This window comes from Trachypithecus francoisi, unplaced genomic scaffold, assembly GCF_009764315.1.
Source record: "Trachypithecus francoisi isolate TF-2019V2 unplaced genomic scaffold, Tfra_2.0 Lachesis_group11, whole genome shotgun sequence".
Taxonomy (NCBI): Eukaryota; Metazoa; Chordata; class Mammalia; order Primates; family Cercopithecidae; genus Trachypithecus; species Trachypithecus francoisi.
The window spans coordinates 20322135-20345194 of NW_022681456.1; the positions used below are offsets into that span (position 1 = coordinate 20322135).

Sequence of the window (23060 nt, forward strand, 5' to 3'; positions counted from 1 at the left end):
ACAAAGGGATTTTTCTGTGTGTGTGTAGGGGGTTGGGGAGAGAATGAATCAGAAATTGATACACTTTCTACAAGCTGGGATCCACCAACCATGCACCATGTATGACTTGACTTACTCTTCTTGAGATTCATGCAGCTATCAAGATGGCATAGAATGATGTAAAACTTTTTTCACACCCTGAAATGCTGGTTTCTCCCTGTAAGCCCTAAAATCCTAGCTCAACTCTCATCTGCCCCATAATGCCTTTTTCAATCCACTCTTTCTTCTCTGAATTTTTAACATATTTGGGATTCAGAAGTTCATGGCTTAGCCTTCGCTGGTTCAAGAAATCATCCTCCACAAGACTGAAAGTTCCATGGAGGTATGGGGAGTGGACGTGAGTTCCTCCTTCTCCTGGTACTAACACCCTGGTTTGGTTTTGTTTTTAAAGGAACCATCTTTTCCCTCAGACCATGGTGTTCTGGTTTCAATTCTTAGCTCCAGGGGTTCTCACATGACTCTGGCCTCACCAGTCAGTATATCCCCCCTTGTTACTACATATAATTGACTCAAAGTTGGATTAATTCCCCAATCCAACCCAATTAGATTCAATGCTCAGACTTCTGTTGCAATCCTAGAAAGGAGATGCTCTTTTTTTCCTACTAAACTGAAGCTGGATGAGGCAAACTTGGACTTGGTGGGTTCTACCAGGGGGAGAAGTCTGCCTGAAAGGGAGGCCAACCCAGAAAAAAGCCGAATGATGAGATGGTGAGAACTCAGTTCTAGCTTATTGTTGAGCCTCTGGATCCAGTCATGCCTCCACCATGAGGGGACCCTTCGATCACATTAGCAAATAAGTGTCCTTTGGTATTACTTGAACTAGTTTGAGTAAGGTTTGCAATCAACATAGTCATGATGAATGCAGAGACATACACACACACAGTCAATACTCATTATTTGTGAATTCCATATTTGCAAATTTGCCTACTTGCTAAAATTTGGAACCCCCAAAATCAATACCTGTGGCCCTTACATGGTCATTCACAGACGTGCACAGAGTGACCAAAATGTTTGAGTCACCTCACATGCATGCTCCTAGCTGAAGGTAAACAAAGCAGGTCTCCACCTTGTTTCAGCTCCTATGCTGTAATCAAGTCTCTTTTTTGGGGGGTCTATTTAGTGCCACACTTTTTTTGCATTTTTGTACTTTTTGTTGGTAATTTTGCTGTTTAAAAATGGTCCCCAAGCATAGTGCTATTGAGTGTTTCTAGGAGCAGGAAGGCTGTGATGTGCCTTACAGAGAAAATAATGCATATGATACAATTTGTTCAGTGCTTTCAAACTGAACAAAGGCCTCATGGTATTGGCCACAAGTTCAGTGTTAATGAAATCAACAGTATATTAAATGAGGTGTCTTTACACAGAAATACACATAAAACAAGGTTATGTATTGATCAGTTGAAGATACTGGAAGCCTGTTAATGGAATCAATAGCGTATTAAATGAGGTGTCTTTAAACCGAAACACACATAAAACAAGGCTATTGATCAGTTGAAGATACTGGAACCAAAACTCGTAGGAACCCAACCCTGTATTTCTTCTAGGAGCAATGTGGTTCAGTACTAGTTCAGTGTTTGTGGCAACTTTGCAGAACATAATTATCATGAGTAATGGGAATTGATTCCCTCTCTCTCTATCTCTACATATACACACACACATACATATATATGTACACACAAAAAATGTATTATATGTAAAACAAATAACATAGTATAAAGTATTATATACATAATATTATATAATATACAAATGTATGCAGTACTAGATTAATCAAAAGGCATTTTTACAGTTTCACTTTTCCTCTTACAATGAAGAATAGTAAGTGGGACCGATTTTAGTAATTTAGGCTGTTATCTATTTTATTTTTCCGAATATGGTGGAGTCAAGGAGCAGATAATAAGATAGTTGATGCAAATAGCCAATTTGGGAGGAAAAGTGCCAGGAACATACAACATACCATCCTTAGGGGTTGTTTTGGGGTCAACTTCTCCCACAAGAAACTAACAGTGCATTTCGACCCGGTTCCTCTGCCATCACTTTTGTGGGGGCAGAAGGAGGTAAAGTGGAAGAAGAGAAAACTGCCAAGAGTGAACACATTGGATTGGGGATTTACGAGGGACGGAAAACTCACAGGGATCATCTAGCACACGGCCTTTCTGGAGTCTGATCAGGTAACGAACCAGGGCCAAGCAGTAAGTGGGTTTATAAGTGTACTGTCAATCTCCAGCATCCACAGAGCATGCTCAGAAGTGGAAGGTCTGCAGCGAGCTAAGGGTAAGTGAGGGGTAGTTGCAAGTGGTTCATCCCCAGCCAGGCTGCCAGTTTAGTTTCTACAATAAAATTGGTCACTGATGGGGGCTGCATTTGAGGGTTTAGGAGGGTTCCCGTCTTTCAAAGCTGAGGACAAGTGAGGACTGAGTTCATTCGGCCCCGATTTCAAGCTCTTTCTTGAGGAAAGAAAGGAAAACTTGAAGGTCATTTCCTTCTTAAAGAAGCGCTGAGACTTTGCAGATTTATTTCTTAGTTTGGAATCTGAGGAATCAAGAAAGGAAGCTGAAATGTCCCCAGCCGGCCTGTTTACTTTTTCATGTAGTTCTTGTTCATTGAGGAATCTGGGGATACCGAAGCCATAGAAATGGAATACCAAGCTCTTATCACATAGAGCTGAAGCCAGCAGGAGGAGGCAGTGTGGTAAGGGTCGGAATTTACAGGTAAGAGGAGGCAGGGAAAGGTGATGTTCAACTCTGCCCTAAGCCACTTCACCCCATGTTTCTGGAGACACTTTTAGTGCCTCTCCTCAGTAATTACCTTTTCTAGAGAGCCTAGGGACCTGTTTGACATGAAGTGGTTAACTCCAGACATGTCACAAGGGCTAGTCCTGGCTCTGCCCCTTGCTAACCTGGAACTCGGCAAGTTCCTTAACCTCTGTGCCTCCCTTTCCTTGTCTGGAAAATGCTGGTTATAATCGTACCCTCTTCCCAGGGCTGGTGGAAGAAGGGGATGAAATGAGGCATGCAGAGCTCCTGGCATGGTGCTGGCTCATAGCAAATACTCAAAAACTGGTAACTCTTATTGTGGAACAACAATATGCTAGCATGGAGTCCTCATTGCCAACCATAGCCCATAAGGTTTGAATCTATACCTATTTCCTCTTGTTTTTTCTGCCCTCAGTGCTTCATGTCAACCTCTCCTCTCTCAGGGACAGTAATCTCCACACTGAGGAGCCGCAATGTTCTTTTAAAATGCTTGTATAGTGAGGGTTCTTGTGGCCCCAGATCCCCATGATGAGAAGAGGCAGAAGAGGCCACCAGAAGGAAATGGTCAAGAATGGTCAAAAGATACTGACATATTCCAGGAAACTCTCATGAGCTCCCATTGGCAGAGCATAAAACAACCCTCAAATGTTTCACAAAACAAGAGCATTTGTTTTAAGCCTTATGATTTTGTTGCAAGTCCCATCCTTAGTTTGGGAGGTTTAGGGTCCATTATGCAGATGCCAACATTGAGGATCTGTGAGCTAAGACAACACACCAAAGTCAGGCAGGTGGTGAACAGTCACATCCTAGTTCTGCCCTAGGATCATCTTGGAGGCAGGGTTGAAATGTCAATGCAAGGACCCCATCCAAACCTACTAAAGAAGAAACTCTAGGGCTGAGTCCTGGCATAGCTAGGCTTCTAAAGTTCCCCAGGTGTTTATAATGCACAGCCAGGGCCAAGAGCCACCTGCCTGCAATCCCGCCCTTCCTTCAAGCCAGTGCACCTCAAACTTGAAAGCACATGAGAAGAACCACCTGGAGGGCTCCTTAAGGCACAAATTCATACCTGCTCCCCAGACCCAGAGCTTCTGATTCAGGAGGTCTGGAACAGAGCCCGAGAATTTGCATTTCTAGTAAGTTCCAGGCAGTACTGGTACTGCTGATCTGTGGATCGCATTCTGAGAACCGCCACTTTACGCAATGCTAGAAAATCAAACTCAGGAGACAAAATGTTCTGGTTCATGGTTTCCCTTCTTCTAGCAACGCTGTCCTGTCCTGAATCAGAGCCAGTAACTCAGGCATGCTGCTCAACCTCTACCAGAAATGGGGGAAAGTCAGGGGAGGCTGAGGGCTTGTTGCCTTTCCGATTTCTTGTTTCTTTCCTTTTAAAAAATAATCCACCACTTAAGAGACTGCCCCTGAGCACTTACTGCTTGCTCTTCCACCAGCGGCCCAAGCCCTTGCCTGCAATGCAGGTCTTCTTAAATATTGAATAAGCCTGCCACCAGCTGCCGCAGCTGGGGCTGAGGTAATGTTGATATTGACAAAGGCTTAATGTGATTAATCAGGTTAGAAAGATCAGGCTGCAGAGCTGGTTTCATAAAAGACCTTCATGTTCTTCTCTATCACCAAAATCCCCAGAGCCTCCACACTTTCCCTGCCCATCCTGCATCCCTTCTAAGGCTTGGGGGTTTTCTCCCTCTTTGCTGGTGTTGCTGTTTAATGACCCATTAGGTTAGTTAGAGTCATCTGGAGAGAGGGTAAGGTTTTGAATAAGAGCAAAGATCATTAGGTTGATATCGTTCATGTTTATTTATCCAACAGATACTTACTGAGCACCTACTCCATGCCAGACACTAGGGGATAGTGTATTGGAGATACAGTGGTAAATAGAACAGTCAAATTATCCTGTTCTGGTGGCGCTGACATTCTAGTGGGGGGAAATAGGCAATTGACAGAATAAATAATTAAAGTAGATAGCAGGTACACAGTGCCAAGTGCCAGGGGGGAAAATGGAGAAGGAGGAGGTAGAGTTCTGGGGAGGGAGGTGCAATTTTAAATAAGATGACATTTGAAGAAAGATCTGAAAGAGGTGGGTAGTGGACAGAAGGTGGAAAGAATTAACAGGACCTTTTCCAGAACATCAAGCTCAGAGATTTCATCATCCTCATCAAAATAACAGTGACTAATGTTTGCTGAGCACCTACAAAGTGCCAAGCCTTGGTTCAAGCAAACACAATATATTGACTTGGTAAATTCCCAAAACAACCCAAAAACGTAGTTGTTATTGTTATCTTCATTTCCCAGATGAGGAAACTGAGATGCAGAGAGATTCAGTAACTCGTTCAAGACCACAGAGCAGCAGAGCTGGAACCTGAACCCAGCTAGATGAGCAATTATTTCTACCCCCTTCCTCTACTCTGAGCTCCCTGCTTCTCAGGAAGGGGCCTCGCATCTGTGGTAGATTGCAGAACAAAGTCTCCCTCTGGGTAGAGAGGGGTCCTATTGTCCTCTTCATTTCCAGGGAGTTGGTGCTATGAAGAGTGGAGGATAGAGGGTTCAGTCTATAAATGCAGCCCTTTCTGGGCCAGTTTGAAGTTTTCATCAAGCCTCCCCAACTTTGCGCCTTCGTGTGAACCCTGCACTGCAGGCAGGATGGCCTTTTCAAAATATGGATCACATCAGGTCACCCTTCTGCTTGTGAGACCCCATTGCTCTCAGAATCAAGACAAATTGCTTGATTTGTCTTGATTGCATGGCCCTGCAGGCACTACCCACCTCATCTCACACCCGCCTCATCTCACCCTCACATCTCACACTCTAACCAAGCTGGCCTTCTTTCAGATCCTGCACTGCTACCTCAGGGCTTTTGCACATATTGCTCCCACTGCCAAGAACACTGTTCTTTTCTCCTCTCTTTACTCAATTAACTCCTATTCATCCTTCAGATCTCAAGTCAAACATCACTTCCTCTGGGAAGCCCTCCAAGATTAGGTCAAATTTCTTTGTGAATTGTGCCCCTCTCTTTAGAATCTTTGCCTTCATTTATCATTATACAGCTATTTTAATCATTTTCTGACTGCTCACGGGAAGATACCACATCTAAATTGTTTCCTACTACATCCCAACACTGAGCACAGTGCCCATCACATACTATAAACGACCAACTGGAAGAGGAGGATTCCCCCCAACCAAATATTCCTCAGAAAACAAAAAATCAGTTCCTTCTTCTTTTTGTTTATTTTATTTTTTTATTTTTGAGATAGAGCCTCCCTCTGTCACTCAGGCTGGAGTGCACTGGTGTGATCTCGACTCACTACAACCTCCACCTCCCGGGTTTAAGCAATGCCTCAGCCTCCTGAGTAGCTGGGATTACAGGTACCTGCCACTACGCCTGGCTAATTGTTGCATTTTTAGTAGAGACAGAGTTTCACCATGTTGGCCAAGCTGGTCTCGAACTCCTGGTCTCAAGTGATCTGCCCACCTCAGCCTCTCAAAGTGCTGGGAATACAGGTGTGAGCCACTGTACTAGGATGAAAATCACTTTCTGTCCAGGTTCTTCAAACGTTTTTCACACTGTTAAGCATTCTCTTTCCTCCCAATTTGCCTTCTTTTTAATAACAAAATAGTTTAAGCAAATTCTTTCTCATTTTTTTCAACCATCAAGCAACTCCAAGTGGTATCTCTTCCTTTCCTATTTGTCAGCAAAAGGTATTTGCAATAAGTGACTTTTACTAAAGTTATAAAACCTTCCTTATTTTCCTGGTTTAATTATTTCCTCAATATGTACCGGTGGTGAAAGAACAGTTGTGTGGATGAATTGCTTATTTTATTTATATAACCATGTGGTTCTAAGTATGTGAGTATAATACAATTAATGAATCAAATACTAATAGACATTTGACAAGTCCACTTACATCCCTAATGGGTTATTTATTCAAGTTGAGCAAAAAATTTTTTGGAGGGAGAGACAGATTCATCATTTTCTTGGGAAAATATGAACATTGTAGGTTATATTTGGGGCTGTGATTTACATGCTAGTAGATGGTCAATAAATATTTATCAAATGAATAGATGAATAATTGTATGTTGGTTGAGGGAGGTCCCCTCTAGCAATTCAGAGACTAGATATTCACTTCTGAATTATCCTCTTTTCAAAAAAATGAACATGCACTTTTAACCTCACACAACTGCCCCCTAACGTGCATTTGGGTCTCAACGAGCAAACTGTGTCTTAGGAATATTATTTCTTCAGTTGGGCTCCAGAAGGCAAAACAATAAAGAGTGATGGGACTCAGGCTTAAGTGAAATCAGGAAGGATGCCCTAGCTAACTGGCCCTTCCTGACAATGCACAGGGCACCTCTGCGGGTGCAGAGTCCTCTCACTGGAGAAACTCAAGCCCATTTCCCAGGCAGTGAAAAAGAGGATTCATCTTCCTCCCAGAATGACCCATGAATCATTCCTGAATCACTCCAGAAACTTTTTACAGTGCAGATTCCTGGTGTGACCCTAAACCTTCTGAATCAGAATTTCTAGGGATAGGTCTTGAGCATCTTCATTAAAAAAAAAATACCCCAGGAGATTCATACACACACAAAAATGTTATAACCACTAAGGTTTGTGATTGGACAAAAATAGCACCCAGACATTTGAATTTCTTAGATGAGTAAAATTTTCTTCCAAATTTAGGGCTGTCCACTTGCATTGTTGTTGTTTTTATTTACAAAAAAGGGGCACCAATCTTTTGTTAAAAAAATGCTACCATACATTGCCAATGTTTTGTTTTTTAAAAATATATTTTAACGTTAATAAGCAGAAAAGAGATAATGTCAGGACAAAGGTTTGTTTGGTTTTTTTCCTAGGAAAACTCGATCGGCAACATTTTGCCCACCTATAAATGCCTAGTTCTTCTCCTTTCACCAGGGTCAGTGGAAACTTTGTCACAGGCCAGATCTGAGTTTGGAAACCACCAGCGTAAGCAAAGAAACTTCAGGAGCCTTCCTGAATTAGGAAAATCCAAAGATGAAAGAAAGAGTTTGTATTGGCTGCCACGAAGTAATGATGACAATGAGAGTGTCCTAAGAGGTCCATTTGTAGGAACCCATTTGATCTTTACAAGAACCCTAGGAGATATCTGCTGTATTAACAGCATCCCCACTCTGCAGCTGGAAGAAACTTAAGTACAGGGGGCTGTGGTAATCAGTCAAGTCTACACAGCTGGAAGGGGTCAAGTGGCGACTTGGGCCTAGGGAGCCTGGCTTTCCGTGCTGACATCCTAACTGTTGTGGTGTATCACCAGGCAGCCAGCTGTCACGAGGGCCACACGTGCCTGATGCACACATGCATCCCAGGCTTCAACCAACCAATGGATGGGGCTAAAGAACAGAGAGCCCAACGGTTTGCTGATGGCTCATACAGGGGTGTGGTTTCAACTTTCCACCCTCTGGGAAGCAAGCACTGTTGGGTGGTCTGTGGCTTGGAGCAGGTGCAGTGACCACTTGCATCCACCTGGAAGTGCTCACAGCCCCACCTGATGGGATCCACCGGGAAGGATCCTGAGACCACCAAATTCACTGTCTGGTTTTTTTCCAGCCTTTCTGTGACTGTGGCTGGCCCAGTGGATCCGCTATGCTTTGGAGCTTTACAGTTTGGCCATTGTCATCCCTGACGACTGAACCTGGTTTTTGTTCCTAACTAATCTTGTGATCTTGGGAAATTGGTTTGCCTCTATGGGGCACAGTTCCTTCATCTGTAATGGAGGAAGTAATTCCAACTCTCCTCTTCAAAAAGCTATTGTGAAAAAAAAAACTGAATCTAAAAGTAATGTTTTAAAAAAAATTCAAATCCTATACAATAACAAACAACTTGCCATGTATCCAGCAGTATCTGAGTGCTTCATGTTGTATTAACTCATGGAATTCTCACAGCCACTCTATGAGGGAGGTACCATTATTATTCCCATCTTTCAGATGAGTAAACTGAGGCCAGAGAGGCCAAGGATCTGAGTAAACTGAGTAAACTGAGGCCAGGATCACAGGATGGCAAGTATCACAGCTGGAATTCCAATCCAGGTGGTCTGGGAACAGCAGCTGTGCTTCTAAGGACTGCGCATACTGCCTCTTCCTGGCCAATGTGCCCAATCCTTTATTGGAATGATGTCCATGCATTGGATCCAAGCTGGAAGGAGCTAAAGACTAGAGAATAGATTTCTGCAGAGCTTTATTATTTACTTTTTAAAAAGCACTTTTAAGTTGCTTTATCTTCACAATTGCAAATAGTAAGTAGACAGTGTAAATTGGGGGAACTGAGGTCTCCTTATCTTCTATTGCCTGTGTCCTCGTCTGAAAAATGGTAGCAGTAATAATAATAATAATAATGTCTCCTTCCCAAGGCTTCATGAGGACTGAAGGAGGTCAGTCATGTAACCCAAAGGGCACGGCAGTCCACACAGAGTGCTCTGTGACTCCATGAAGAAGCACATGGACATCCTGGGCCTTAATTCATCCTCTCCCTGATCATTCATTCTCTCCCTCTCTACCTGGGAGAGAGGGAAAGGATGAATTATCAGGCACATCTGGAACTTGTACCCAAATGGATAGACTCTTAACTCAGTGCCCTTTCTAGCAATAGGGTGATGTAATGCTGGAAGCAGGTCAGGAGCCCCTCTGGGCGTCAGAGACCACCCCGCTGTGGAGACCTGGGGCTGCCCTCACAGTTGGTGTCAACCAGAAATGACCACCCCATAGTGACCAGTTGGGACAAAGGCTCCCATCCAGACCTGCCGCCATGACAACCAGAGGAAGAATTTTCCGATCTGGAGTCTTCTCAATCCCAGGCTTTGGATAGCTTCTGGGGGCCTCTCTGGCCACTCAAGGACTCCCACTTCCAGCCGCTGTAGCATTTTACCCTCTGAGCATGTTCAGGACAAAATGAACCTTTCTGCTTTCACCAATCTATTCCCCGAGGCAACGGCGGTGTTACATGAGGAAACCCAGGCTCTGGGGAGAGGACAGAGGCCCCGAGGAGAGGACAGAGGCCCTGAGGAGAGGACAGAGGCCCCAAGGAGAGGACAGAGGCCCCAAGGAGAGGACAGAGGCCCTGGGGAGTGACAGAGGCGGTGAGGAGCCAGCGTGGCTACCCCAGATGGGAGCAGGGTCTCTCCACACAGAGTGGGAAGTAGCCATTTAAGGGGTGATGGGGCAACGTCTCAGCCTGAGCCAGGGACCACTCCCGAACACGCACATGTGCACTCACACATTGCCACACACACCAGTCACACACACATGCTCACACCATACCCCCTACGTTCACAGCACCACATACACACACTCACACACATACACACACAGCGCAGCAGGCAGACCCAGCCGAACTTGGAAGGGATAAAAATATCTATTTACCTAACCTCCAAGGAGACTGTTTCAAAAAAGTTTCATCACACAAAGCACACTAGCCATCATCTTACTTCACTCTCGAGCAGGTTTATAAAATGAATACTAGCGTTATCCCTCATCTTACAGAAGAAGAAACCGAGGCTCAAGAGACTGTCACTTTGGCAAAGGTCACGCAGCCAGTGGGTAGCAGAGGCAGGATTCGAACCCACGTCCACCCAGCTCCAGAACTGGCTGCTCTCTCCTGCCTCCCTCTACACATGCGTGGTGTCTGATGTCATGAGGACACTCAGCATTTGTTAGGCAAAGAATCAAAGTGAAAGAGTAAAGCGTCCACCTGTGTTGCCCAAACGATCATTAAATCTCTATTAAAATGAGTCTTCCTGTCCTGAAAGAATCTCAGCTGGCCAGTGGAGGGAAAAAAATTTTCAGAAGTACTCTGGGTTGCTGGAGGGAAACTCATATAAGAAAAATGGAGAACAAACTGCGGGGTTGTTGCCTTGGAGAAAAGCAACAATTAGAAGCAAAAGATTAGATGCCCACCTTGCAACGTGGATGGATCTTAAAGACATACTGCTGAGTGGAAAAGAAGTGAGAGCTTATGAGATCTATAAAAATATGTGTTTTGAAGAGACATATACAAGCAAAAGAAATATGCATAAGCAGAGTAGAAGAGGGTTGTCTATGAATGGAGGGGAATGGGGTATGAGGAAAAGAGAATAAATAATGAAAAACGGAGGAAAAGATGGGCAAGGATCAATGACGTCAGGTTGTGTACCAGGAAGGGAAAAATAACTCAACTCTCATCACCTCACACCCTAACAAAGATTCTTCTAATCTACGAAGCACAAGAGTCTTCTGTGAATAACAGAGAGGCTACAAATGAGACCAGTTCCCCTCTCATTATAATCAAAAGCACAGCCCCCCTCCGGGTCATCAACACGAGTGTGCACCACTTATTTCTTCCTCGGGAGCTTTCCTCGAAGCACTTATCCATTCTTCAGATAAGAAGACATGACCCCTCTGCAGAAGTTGGCCAATGCTGGCTACATAGGCCTGCCCGGTCAGATAAACCCTTCCAAGGAAAAGAAAAAGGAAGAAAGAAAATCTACAGAAACAGTGGCAGGTTCTATCTGAAAGGCAAGCCTGCTGCTTGCTCCATGTGAAGAGTCTCCTTTCCCGCCAAGGGCCCAGCTCCTGCTCCAAATGCTGGTTTCTCTTGCTTTCGTCCTTAGGTGCAAGCCCAGTCTGACTGGTTCTTTTTTGAATGGGCCTAGCTAACTCCAGGAACAACAGGTAGGTCTCTAATGATCAGAGAGGAAGCTGCAGACACCAGAAGCTCGTGTCTTCCATCACGTCCAACAGCCTTTCCCACAGCCCCTTAGAGAAAGGCTTGGCCAGACACCCACCCCAGCTTGCCACTTCACGGGGTGTCATCGCCTTCGCCAAGTTACAATATCCTGCTTCATACTGATAGATTAATCCAGCCACTACTCATGGGAGAGAGAAAAACAAAAAAACAAAAAAACCCAAGCTGCTGCTTTTTCTTCCAGGGAGAAGGGAACTCTGCATTTTAGCCAGCATGGAATGGGCATTTGCGGAGCTCCCTGAAAGGCCTTGGCTCTGCACACACTACTGGGGCCTTGCCTCATAAGCCATTGGCCCTTGGTTACAGCCAAGGCCCCTCTCCATGTCCCTAGGATCACAAGTGCTGCACCATTGCCAGGAATAGGTCCCATCCCACTGGAGTGGACCCTGATTCCTCTGGCCTTCTCCCCTTAAGTCTGATCCATCAGTAAAGCCTGTCTGCACTCGTGCAGAATTCACCCCAAATGTCGCCACCTTATCTGCCACCACCTGGTCCCTGCCCCATCACAGCTCCCTTCACTGGTCCCCTGACTTCCACCCCATCTCCCATGCTCCCTTCTCCACTCAGAGACCAAAGCAATCATTACCAACATTGTAAATTAGGTCACATCACTCTGGCATAAAACCCTCTCTGCAAAATAAAATCAGACCCAGACTCCTTGGCTACCCTGGGAGGTCCTGCCTAACTACAGCCCTGTCTCCCTATGTCCCTGCCATGTGACCCTCACCCCACTCACACCAGCCATCTGTCTGTCCTTCGTGGACACCACAGTTGTCTCTGCTTTTGCACTTACTGCCCCCACCTCCCAGGTGTGGCTCATCCTCCCTTCACCCTCTAGGCATGGCTGTTTACTCCTAGAAACTCAGCCTCTGCTGGCTGCCCTTTTTATAAATTAGTCTCGCCCCTCTGTCCCCCAACCCATCACTTGTCATTCTCCATCGAGTCTTCCTATCTCCTTCCTTCATGGCACTTCACGTGGTCTGGAGTTTTCTTGTTTATGCATTTACTTGTTTATTGGTTTTGCCACCCACTGGGCTGTCGGCTCCAGGGGGCAGGGAACTCTGGCTCCCTCGCTGCTGAGTCTGCAGTGCCTAGAACAGTGTACAAGATTTGTCTGGAAAGGAGGGAATGGGGGAATGAGTCTGCAGAGAGCAGGTGTTCTCAAAGTGTGGTCCCCAGGCCAGCAGCATCAACACCGCCTGGGAACTCATTTGGTGTGCAAATTCCTGGTCTCCATCCTAGTCCCACTGAATCAGAAACTCTGTGTTTTAACAACTCCTGCAAGGGATTCTGACGCAGGTTCAAGTTTGAGAAGCTCGGGCATTGAACCATCTGCAGTCTCTACCCGATATCCCCCAGGTGACCAATGAGCGGATAACTAGCTGGGTGGTCAGTCTTGTCAGGGACAGGAGTTAGGTAAGGTGAAGGGAGTAAGTCTCCTGCCCCTGAATGACCTCTGAGCTCTGAGGGACAGGCCTTTGTGTGTCTAGATAGTCCATTCCAGAGCCACGCAGAGAATGCCAAGCCTAGGAGGGCTTCAGAACCACTGTGTGCCACCAGAGCAGGAAGGCAGGCGACTCACCCAGAAAGCTGAATCTTTGGCCTTCTGAAAATTCTACAAAACTCCAAGCATTTGGCTTGGAGGTAAGATGACCAACTCATCACACAATTTGCCCAGGCCTCTCTCCATTCTTTTTTGTTGTTGGTTTGTTTTGTGTTAGACACAGGGTCTCACTCTGTCACCCAGGCTGTAGTACAGTGGCACAACCACAGCTCACCGCAGCCTCAACCTCCTGGGTTCAAGTGATCCTCCTATCTCAGCCTCCCAAGTAGCTAGGACTACAGGCGTGCGCCACCATGCCCAGCGAATCGTTTAACTTTTCTATAGAGACAGAAGTTTCACATGTTGCCCAGGCTGGTCTCAAACTCCTGGCTTCAAGCGATCTTCCTGCCCTGGCTTCCCAGAGTGCAGGGATTACAGGTGCAGGGCATCGTGCCTGGTCTGCCTCTCAGTTTTAACACAACGTCCTATATCCCAGAACCCCCTTCAGCTCCAGGCAAAGCTGAACGGTTGGTGACCCTACTTGGAGCCCTCATCACCTGGAGTCTCAGGAATTCACAAATGCATTCCCTTGACAAGTAATTTCTGTGTGTCTTAAAGATGAGATGAGGAAGGCAGGGGAGTTAGGAGAGGAGGAAGATGGAGACTGAGAGAGAAAAGAAAAGGAGGAGAGGCCAGGGGCAGAGGAGAGGGAAAGGGAGAGAGGGAAAGACGGAGAGAAAAGAGAGACTACAAGGAGAAAGCAGGGAATTATTTAAAGGGTGGGAAAGGTAAGGAGACAGGGGCAGGGAAAAGGATAGAGAGCGGGAGAGATAAAGACAGAGACTTAGGAACTTAGCACCACAGTGACAGAGGAAAAACATAGGCAGGCAGAGAGGGAAAGGGGAAAGGGGGCAGGGAGGAAGATGTGCAATGGAGCGCACCACACAGATGCTGTTTGGCAGCACCTTGCATGAAAAGCCTTCCAACAAACTTCGAGAAACCATTTCTCTTCTCCGCAGCCTCAGAACGCCACCCTACCATCAATGGCTGGCACCAAAACCTGCTTACATAATATGTTCTCTGCTAAAAGCTGCTTCCATTCACAAGTCACCACTCGTCATTGTGTAGGTGCATTAAAGAGGAAGACAAGGAAAAGAAAGAGAGGAAAAAGAAAAAGGCAGCTGAATGAACTCACTCAGATTATATTGAGAGATGAGAAGATATTTCCCCCCTCGCTCTCTAAATAAATCCTTCACGAACCAAACATCATTATGATGCTGTCAGATGAGTTTCCTCTTGTTGATTAATTGCAGGGGGTGGTAAAAAACCCAGCTTCCTGAGGCATGTTATCTTGCTCACTGGATGGATTACTAAACCAGAGTCTGACAGGGCTCCGTTACAATGAGATTTAAGCATGTGTTATATCATTAAAACCAATGACAGCAAGACAATTACTTCGAGGAAACCACAGTGACATTGCATACAGCAGCCTGGGCCCTCAGCACTGCTGCCTCCCGTCTTTTCCTGGCCCAAATGGGGAGCAGAGTTGGGCTAAGAAGAATCACTTTTCGCTGGGTGCAGTGGCTCACGGCTGGAATCCCAGCAATTTGGGAGGCCGAGGCAGGAGGATATCAAGGAGTTTGAGACCAGCCTGGGTAACACAGGGAGACCTCCATTTAACAAAAAAGTTAAACAATTAGCCCAGCATGGTCATGTCTGTCGTTCCAGCTACTTGGGAGACTGGGACAAGAGGATTGCTTGAGCCCAGGAGTTCAAGGCTGTAGTGAGCTATGATCATCATGCCACTGCACTCCAGCCTGGGTGACAGAGCAAGATCCTATCTCAAAAAAAAAAAAAAAAATCTTTGTTCCCTCTCAAAGCCACTGCCTGCAAATCCCAAAGACCTGGCCTGGTTGGACAGCTGATTACGAAGGCCTTGCCACAAACCTACCTGAGAAACTGAGTTCTGGGGTCCTGCCTAGCAAAAAGTGACTCCTTGGAATTGTCTGAGGTTAGCAGGGAATGGGAGCAACATGCTAGGTCGTGCTCCTGTGGGATTCAGTAGCAGAAAGGAAATGGTATGTGCAGGAGGCAATGGGCCTGGTCTTACCCTGCTCAGCCCCTTGGGGGATGACGGGGGCAGTTTGGCAAAATGTTAGAAGCTTACAACATACTTAGAACTGTTATAGTTAACACCTGTAAAAGTGTTTTGCCTTTTTTTAAAAAATGCCTTCACTTACAGCAGTGGGAGCTCTCCACTCAGAGTTTCTGGTGCAGCAAGCCTGGATGGAACCCAAGAATTTGCCCTCCTAACAAGTTCCTGGGTGATGCTGATACTGCTTCAGGGTGGGGAGAACCACACGGAGAACCACTGAGTTAGATGGACCACCTGATTCAGGCTAATCAGGTGACTCCGGGCATCAAGAGCTTTTTACCCCCCAACAGAATGTAAATCCAGCAACATCCCCCTTTCTCTGTCCTTTGCCCCTCTTTTGCCTGCAAGTCTAGTAATGTAGCCCCCTCCCCTTGCTCCAAGAAACCAAGCCTGCTTCACTTTTAGGAAAGGCTCTTATAGTTTCTCATTAAAGTGTAAATGACTAATAAAGCTGGATGCATTAACTTACTCCAAAGCATCTGCTCTTTAACCAAGAGCAGAGCCTTAAGAAAAAGAAAAAAACTTGAATAATGGAAATTTCAGGTATCAGTGAACTGAATGTCTTTGGGTGACTCAGGGAGCCCTCTTTGTACCACACCCTCCCGCCAAAAGATCACATTATGTAGGTAGGCACTTACTTTATCTAAGCCCCAAAAGGGATCGTGTCTTTTTTTTTGAGACAGAGTCTTGCCCCAGGCTGGAGTGCAGTGGTGTGATCTTGACTCACGGCAACCTCTATCTCCCAGGTTCAAGCGATTCTCCTGCCTCAGCCACCCAAATAGCTGGGGTTACAGGCACACACCACCACACCCAGCTAATTTTTATATTTTTAGTAGAGACCGGGTTTTACCATGTTGACCAGGCTGGTCTTGAACTGCTGACCTCAAGTAATCCACCCACCTTGGCCTCCCAAAAGGCTGGGATTACAGGCATGAACCACCCCACCTGGCCAGGATTGTGTCTTTATTGCCATTTTATTCCCAATGCCCATCATGGTGCCAGGCGTACTGTAGGTATTCAATAAATGTGCAATGCATGATAAATAGCAATGGGCACTCTGGCAGGAAGAGGGAGAGGCCTGTCCTTTCCCTGTAGCAAATCTGAGACAGGAGCCAAGTCCTTTCAAACCTTTCACCAATGACTCATCATAATCAACAAACACTAACTGAGTACCTACTGTGTGCAGGCCTCTGGCTGGACCACAGGCCCCAAACTGACATGTTTGCTAGTAAATCAATTGAGCTTCATTCATTCATTCATTCACTCAGTAAGTCATTGCTGAGCACCTGCTGTGTGCTGACTCAGACACCAAAAAATGAAGACAGCACAGCCTTGGCCCTTAAAGATCTCACCCTGTAGCACCTGAGGACTCCTACAAAGAAGCGCCGTAGCAGGAAAAGCACTTCCCAGGGAAGGGAAGGAAGGCTCAGGTTTCCTAGAGAAAATACATTGCTCAGAGCTTATAGCCTGGGATGATTCAGCAGAAACCTCCCAGGGACTTGAAGGAACAAAAGACTGAGTGGTCAACAGGGCTTCTTCTGCTAAAACTTCTCTGGGGCCTACCCACCAGGCTCATGACTCCCCTGTTAGTTGTTTAGAGCCTCACAAGCCAAACAGAGAGGAGTCATTATGCCCATTTCACAGAAAAAGAAACTGAGTTCTGGGGACCTCCAGCAACTGGGGAACTGCAGTGGGGAACAAGAGGGGCTGGCAGCTCCTGTCTCCAAGCTTTGTCCTCCCTCTTGTGAGTCACAGCTACACAACTAGCCCAAAGAACTCACCTTCCTCTACCTCACCCTGCTCTTATTTTGGTCAGGGGTGATTTTGCTGTTACCATCACCAACATCGCCCCCATTACGAACATTTGTTGGACACTTACTCCTTGCCAGGCTCAGTATAAAGTGATCATGAACTCTTAAAATTCTCACAACTGCATTCTTATTCCCATTTTGTAGATGGGGAAATTGAGGTCCAGAGAGGTGAAGTGACACAACCAGAAAGTGCTAGGACCAGGATCTAAGCCTAGGAAATTTATTTCCAGAGCCCATCCTCTTAATCCCTATATCATGCTACCCCAATAAACCTAACTGAAGCAACTGAGGCTCAGAGAGGTTGAGGGCCTTGCCTGAAATCACACAGCAAGGAAATGTCAGAGTCAAAATTAGAAATAAGATCTGACTGCCCCCAGAGCCCACACTGTAGCCCATGGCTGGTTAAGGAGGCAGACAGGTGTGAGGCACAGAAAGGAGGGGGCTATTTCTGCAGTGCCTCCTTCACTCTCTCAGCACATCAAGGCTCTCCATCCTGGGTGGCAGCTGAATTATTTAAAATCATCAGCTTCAGCCCACCATGACTGGGTCCCAGAATTATTTTTATCCCAGATTATGGCCACAGCTCTTAACAGAAATAAACCACACTGTTTTCTTCTCGTTGCCTTCACATCAATTCCTGACTTATCTGCAATTACAATCAGCTCCCCACTGAATGAGGGTGAAGGGCAGAAGACAGGTCCATGTGTCATGGTGGTTTTTATTGGAAAGCCATAAACTCTGTAGGACCCATTCACAGAGAGGGAAAGAGTTAGAGCATCATATCACATCCTACAAAGAAAGCCCAAGGGCAGCCACCCCAACCGAATGCACATCTTCAGACAAAGCAGCCAGTGTCTGTACAGAGCAGTAAGAAGGAGAAAGGCAGAGTGAGCCGGGGGAACTGACTTTCCAGGCTACCTCTGTGGAATCACAGAATCTCTGGCTGCTGCCTCTCTCCTGCCAACCAGAAAGGAAATGTCCACATTTGTCTCCATGGCTAAGCTTCCTGATTACCAGCATGGGCTGGAGAGACACTGCTGAACATCCTTCCTCTGTGCCTCAGGCTGGATGGGGGGAGTAGGGACTGCTGGAGCCAGGAGTGAGGGGATGATGCCTTGGTCTTCATAATGGTGGGTTTATATGTTGCTGCCATAACTTACTGTGTGGTCTTAGGCAAATTGTTTTTCTTCTCTGGGCCCCCCGGAAAGGGTTAAACTAAATCAGAGGTTCTGAACTTGGGGGGCTGCTCACATGGGCATTACAGAGGATCCACCAACCCTGATGTTGTGTGTTTGTGTGTATATGCATCTTTTCAGAGTAGAGGCTCTCCAAGGGGTCCTTGCTGCTACTCCTGAGAAGAGTCTCTATGGAGCCTTCAAGTGCTGCAAAATCTACATCTCTGTGCCTCTGAGGCCATAAATAAAGCAGACCCCTTTCCAGCTGAGCTCAGGATTCTAGAAATCTGGCAAAGTTCTCACAAGAGACTCCCCTATCCCCATTCACCCCAAACAGGGCTTCTCCCCGACACAGGATAAATTCTCAAGCACAGTGCTAACCCTTCCTAGAAATGTGGGCGTGTGCAGTCACTCACACTCACACACATACCTATCTCAGAGTCAGAGAACCCCAGAACTGGAAGGGGACTTAGGGCCACCCAGACAGACTGCCCCATTGCATAGATGGGGAAACCAAGGCCCAGAAAGGGGAGACAGCTGGGACTGGAACCCAGGTTTCCTGACCCAAGTCCAAAGCTCTTTCCAGAAGCTTCTGTTTCCCTCTCCCTGGTGCACCACAATGCACCACTTCAAATGTGACGGGGGAGGAGGGAGGGCGGCCTCTTGGATCTTGGCCAACCCTAAGGAAGTGAGGCAGCGGAGAGATATTTGGGAAGTGTCCACATCTGGACACCCAAGTCTTAGCTATCCCAGCTGGGCTGGCATGTACTGAATGACTAAACCAGTTGTTAAAAGTATTAAAATATTAAAACAAAATAAAAATATGAAAATATTAAAATTAAATGGGGACGCTCCTCTGAGGCCTCCGTGGCTCTCTTGACAGCCCCCTGAGATCCCCCCAAACCTCTCCATAATCCAGCAATTAAAAGATTAATAATCAGTACAGCAGGGCTCCCCTAAGATCCCCTATTCCAGGACCCTAGCCATTCTGATCAATTAGTACCAAATTTCAATACTTTAAATATCACCCATAGCCAGATCTGTGGTTCTTTATTCGAACAAAATTTCCATACATTCATTATTCACACTCAAGGCTTCCCAGTGAGGAATCTAAGGCAACTTCCTCCTCAAGGTCACCCAGCAAGGGAAACTAGGAAGAGAAGTTAGGGATTTTCAGGACCAAATCTTTGGCACTAACCACTGGACAACCCTCCCCTTCTGCCTCATATGTCCTGCCTGAGCAGGCACATGCTCTGGGATTTCAGCATCTCTTCTTGGCTATGGGGCTAGAGAAAAAAGGAGTGAGTGAACCCTGCTTATATTTCAGGCTTGCCAATCTCTGACTGTTGTTTTATTCCTCCCACCTCCAAGAGCAAGACTCTAAAAAGGAAATCCTTGGGGGTGCAGAACACTGAGGTGGCCCCTGAGATAATAGCAAAGATGCTAAAAATAAGGGCATTCATTTCCAGAAAAGTAGATGTAATCAAAGCAGAAAGCAAGGTGAAATCCCCTTTTGATGGGTCACAGATTAGCATCAAAGGCATTTCAAAATTAAATGTGAGCTTTTGGATTCAGTTTCAAGGTACTTCTACTTCCCACTCACTAACAGGTTGGTGCAGCCTTTCCCCATCAGGATCTTGGAAAAAGAAACTAGTGCAGGGGGATGGTCTACCCTGGAACAAAACTGAAGCTGGAACCTGGAATCTTTCCCCAGAACTTGAACAAGCTTTGTTCCCCTCCTTCCTTCTGAGACAAACTCAAGGATAGAATCTCCCAAGCTAGTGCCAGGATGCTCCCCCATACAATCACTTACAGGTTACGCCACCTGTGAAAAGAAAACATCATCTCCCCTGCAGGCAGTGGCTGCTCCCTTCTGGCCAGCCTGACCACTCATCCTAAGCAGAGTGTGGCCCTTTCCTGGCTCCCAGGTCTCCCATCTCCGGAAAGCAAGAACAGCCAACCTCGCAAAACCCATCACAATTAAATTATTCAGCTCTTCCTGGAATTGGGTACAATCTAAGCTCTGTCCTGTGCAAATCTTACCCAGTGTGCCCAAGCAAGAGTTACCCTTCCAGTCTCAGGTGACCCCCTCCCCTCCAGGAATAAGCACTCACTTGCTAAGTCAGAATACCCGGAGTCCCTCCATGCCAGACTAGCCACCCCCACAAAGGGTTAACTCTTTCAGAGAACTGCCGGCTACTTTCACCAGCTTCTGCTGCAAAGGAGAGGGCAAACTGGGCATAAGCCACAATCTTGATCACATTGCCTACAATATGAGCACATTTTACCCCCTCCCTGGGCACTAAGCCAAAACCTCATTTGGCTTTGGGATGCCGCTTAGGTGATAAAACACTGCAGAATGTAGGCAAATAAGCATAGTCGTTCCTCGATACCCTTCTCCTCCCAACTACCCTTTACCCCACCAGTTCATGCACACACATCACAATTGGGATTCTAATACCCCTAGCCCATCTGCACAATCAAGGAGAATATCACTTACCGCGACGCGGGAGGATTGCAGGGGGAAAGGGTGAACCAAATTCTTGCCAACTCCTCCCTTCCCTATCGGGTAGGAAGACGCTAAGTCCCAATGACTTGGTTCAAAAGCTCAGCGGAGGTGCCTGAAAGAAAATTGTTCATTTGACTCTCCTACTCTTCCCAAAATAAAATCAAAGCACCAGTGCACACACACAGACACACAGACACATCAACTACCCCTAAATCATGCAGGACCAAGACAAAAAGAAATACCACTGCCAGAAGCGGAGAAAACTCGGACCAGCCAGTGAGTCAGTGGACAAGGGACAGTGGCTCCCTCAGACTGTCCTCCACATGGATGAAGGTTTTCGCTCTGAAGCCTCTCTCTCTCTCTCTCTCTCTCTCTCTCTCTCTCTCTCTCTCTCTCTCTCTCTCTCTCTCTCTCTCTCCCTTCTGCCTTCCTTTCCAGTCCGCGTAGGCAACTCTGGGCTGCTGGCAGTAGACGAATCAATTGCTTTCCCAGAGCCGGTTTCTGCCGCGGCTGCCACCACTACTGCAAAGCCCTGTGTGAGCAAGGGAAGCGGGGCGGCAGCTTCCTAGCGCAGGGGGAACCGAGCGGGAACCAAGCCTACCTCCCACCCGTGATTTATGTGTGCGGTGCCTGGAGAAAGAAAGGTGGGAGGCCGGGAGGGGAGGTTGGGCGCACCAGAGATCCCAGCTGGTCGAAACGGCAACCAGGGGATTGGCGGTCAGCACCACGGACAGCGCTAAGACGCGGTGGAGGAGGAGATGGGCGGGAAGCGAACCCCTAGGCAGAGAAGTTAAGTAATTGGATGGTTAGAGGAGAGAAGGGGGAGTCCAGAGGGGTGGGGGACGGGACTTCTCAACATCACACAGTCTAGTCAGTGACAGCTTACCTACCACACACTTGTTCTAATACTGTCGTTCACTCTCAGAGCAAAGGAGCTATAACTTCGCAGCCCCTGTCTCCCACACGCCCCCAGTCCTGCATTGCTCCTCTCTGCTCAGACAAGAGTTTAGCCCCAGTGTGCGGAGCTCCCTAAGTGGTTTTTCCCCTCAAAGTTTCGCCCAGCTGACCTGTCCTCACCCCTACTGCTGCAAATTTCTGACCTGTACCTGGAGTTTCTCAGAATTCAGAGCAGAAAAGCTGAGGCATAAGAAACGGAAATTTCTAAGGGGCAGGATGGCTTAGTTGAATAAGCACTTGACAGTTTTCTGGAAGCCAGATACAGCCCCTTACAACCCTAGAAAAGTCATTTAATGTTTCCAAGTCCCATCTGTAAAAATGATAATATAATGACCTCATTTTTCCTAAAGATAGGAAGCAAGAGGTTAAAATGCAACAATAAGAATACTCAAGCTGTGAACTGCCATGATCTCATGATCCATAACCTGTCCTACAACACAAATGTTTGGACAGAGCAATAAAGGAATTGACAGCCCACCTAAGATGGCATGGGCCAACCTCACCCTTCAACATGTGGTTTGAGTGGAATGAAGGGAAATTTTAGGTCGAAATCACACCATTGAGCCTTGGCCAAAGACCCTTCCCTGAAAGATCCAGACTGGCTTTCTGAAATGAAATCGCTATATGGACAATGAAATAAAAGTATCAAAAGGGGAAATATGTAACGAGGAATGGATTCCCATGGCTCCCAGTGCTCCAGAGCTCAAGGGTCCTATTCCTGCTAACTTTGGGAAAGGGCTCATGTTGGAAAAAGGCCAGGAAATATCAAACAGAACAAGATCTGCGTAGAACTTCTCTGTAAAGTGAAGGAGAACTCTCTCTATTGGAGACTCACATCTAAAGCTTCTCATCCAGATGGCCCAGGGTTAACTACTACATTTGTCACTTACTTCTCCCCATGAGACACAGGAGTTAAAATGAAAACATTTAGAGCTTCATTTAAAAAACAATTTTTCAAGACAGTGTCTCTGCCAGGCACAATGGCTCACGCTTGTAATCCCAGCACTTTGGGAGGCCGAGGCGGGTGGATCCCCTAAGGTCAGGAGTTCGAGATCAGCCTGGCCAACGTGGTGAAACCCCATCTCTACTAAAAATACAAAAAACCAGCCGGACATGGTGGGGTGCACCTGTAATCCCAGCTACTTGGGAGGTGGAGGCAGGAGAATCACGTGAACCTAGGAGATGGAGGCTGCAGTGAGCCGAGGTTGCACCATTGCAATCCAGCCTGGGCAATGAGAGTGAAACTCCATCTCAAAAAAAAAAAAAAAAAAGATAATGTCTCACTTTGTCACCCAAGCTGTAGTGCAGTGGTGCAATCACAGCTCACTGAAACCTTGAACTCATGGGCTCAAGT

The 23060-nt window shown here is 46.6% G+C and overlaps 1 protein-coding gene across 2 annotated transcripts in view; it reads right to left on the bottom strand.

The window, feature by feature from the left end:
- The window catches only part of RPH3A (rabphilin 3A), a 119054-nt gene extending 97560 nt beyond the window's left edge, over positions 1 to 21494 (bottom strand). Inside the window, exons 1-2 of one of the 2 annotated variants that reach the window (XM_033220521.1) lie at positions 21425 to 21494; positions 20741 to 20861 (exon numbers count right to left, since the gene is read on the bottom strand). The gene's annotated coding sequence lies outside the window, so the exon portion shown is untranslated. Of the gene's footprint in view, positions 1 to 20740; positions 20862 to 20991 lie in introns of both variants that reach the window. The other variant, XM_033220520.1, reaches the window with a different exon arrangement.
- Positions 21495 to 23060: the final 1566 nt, after the last annotated feature.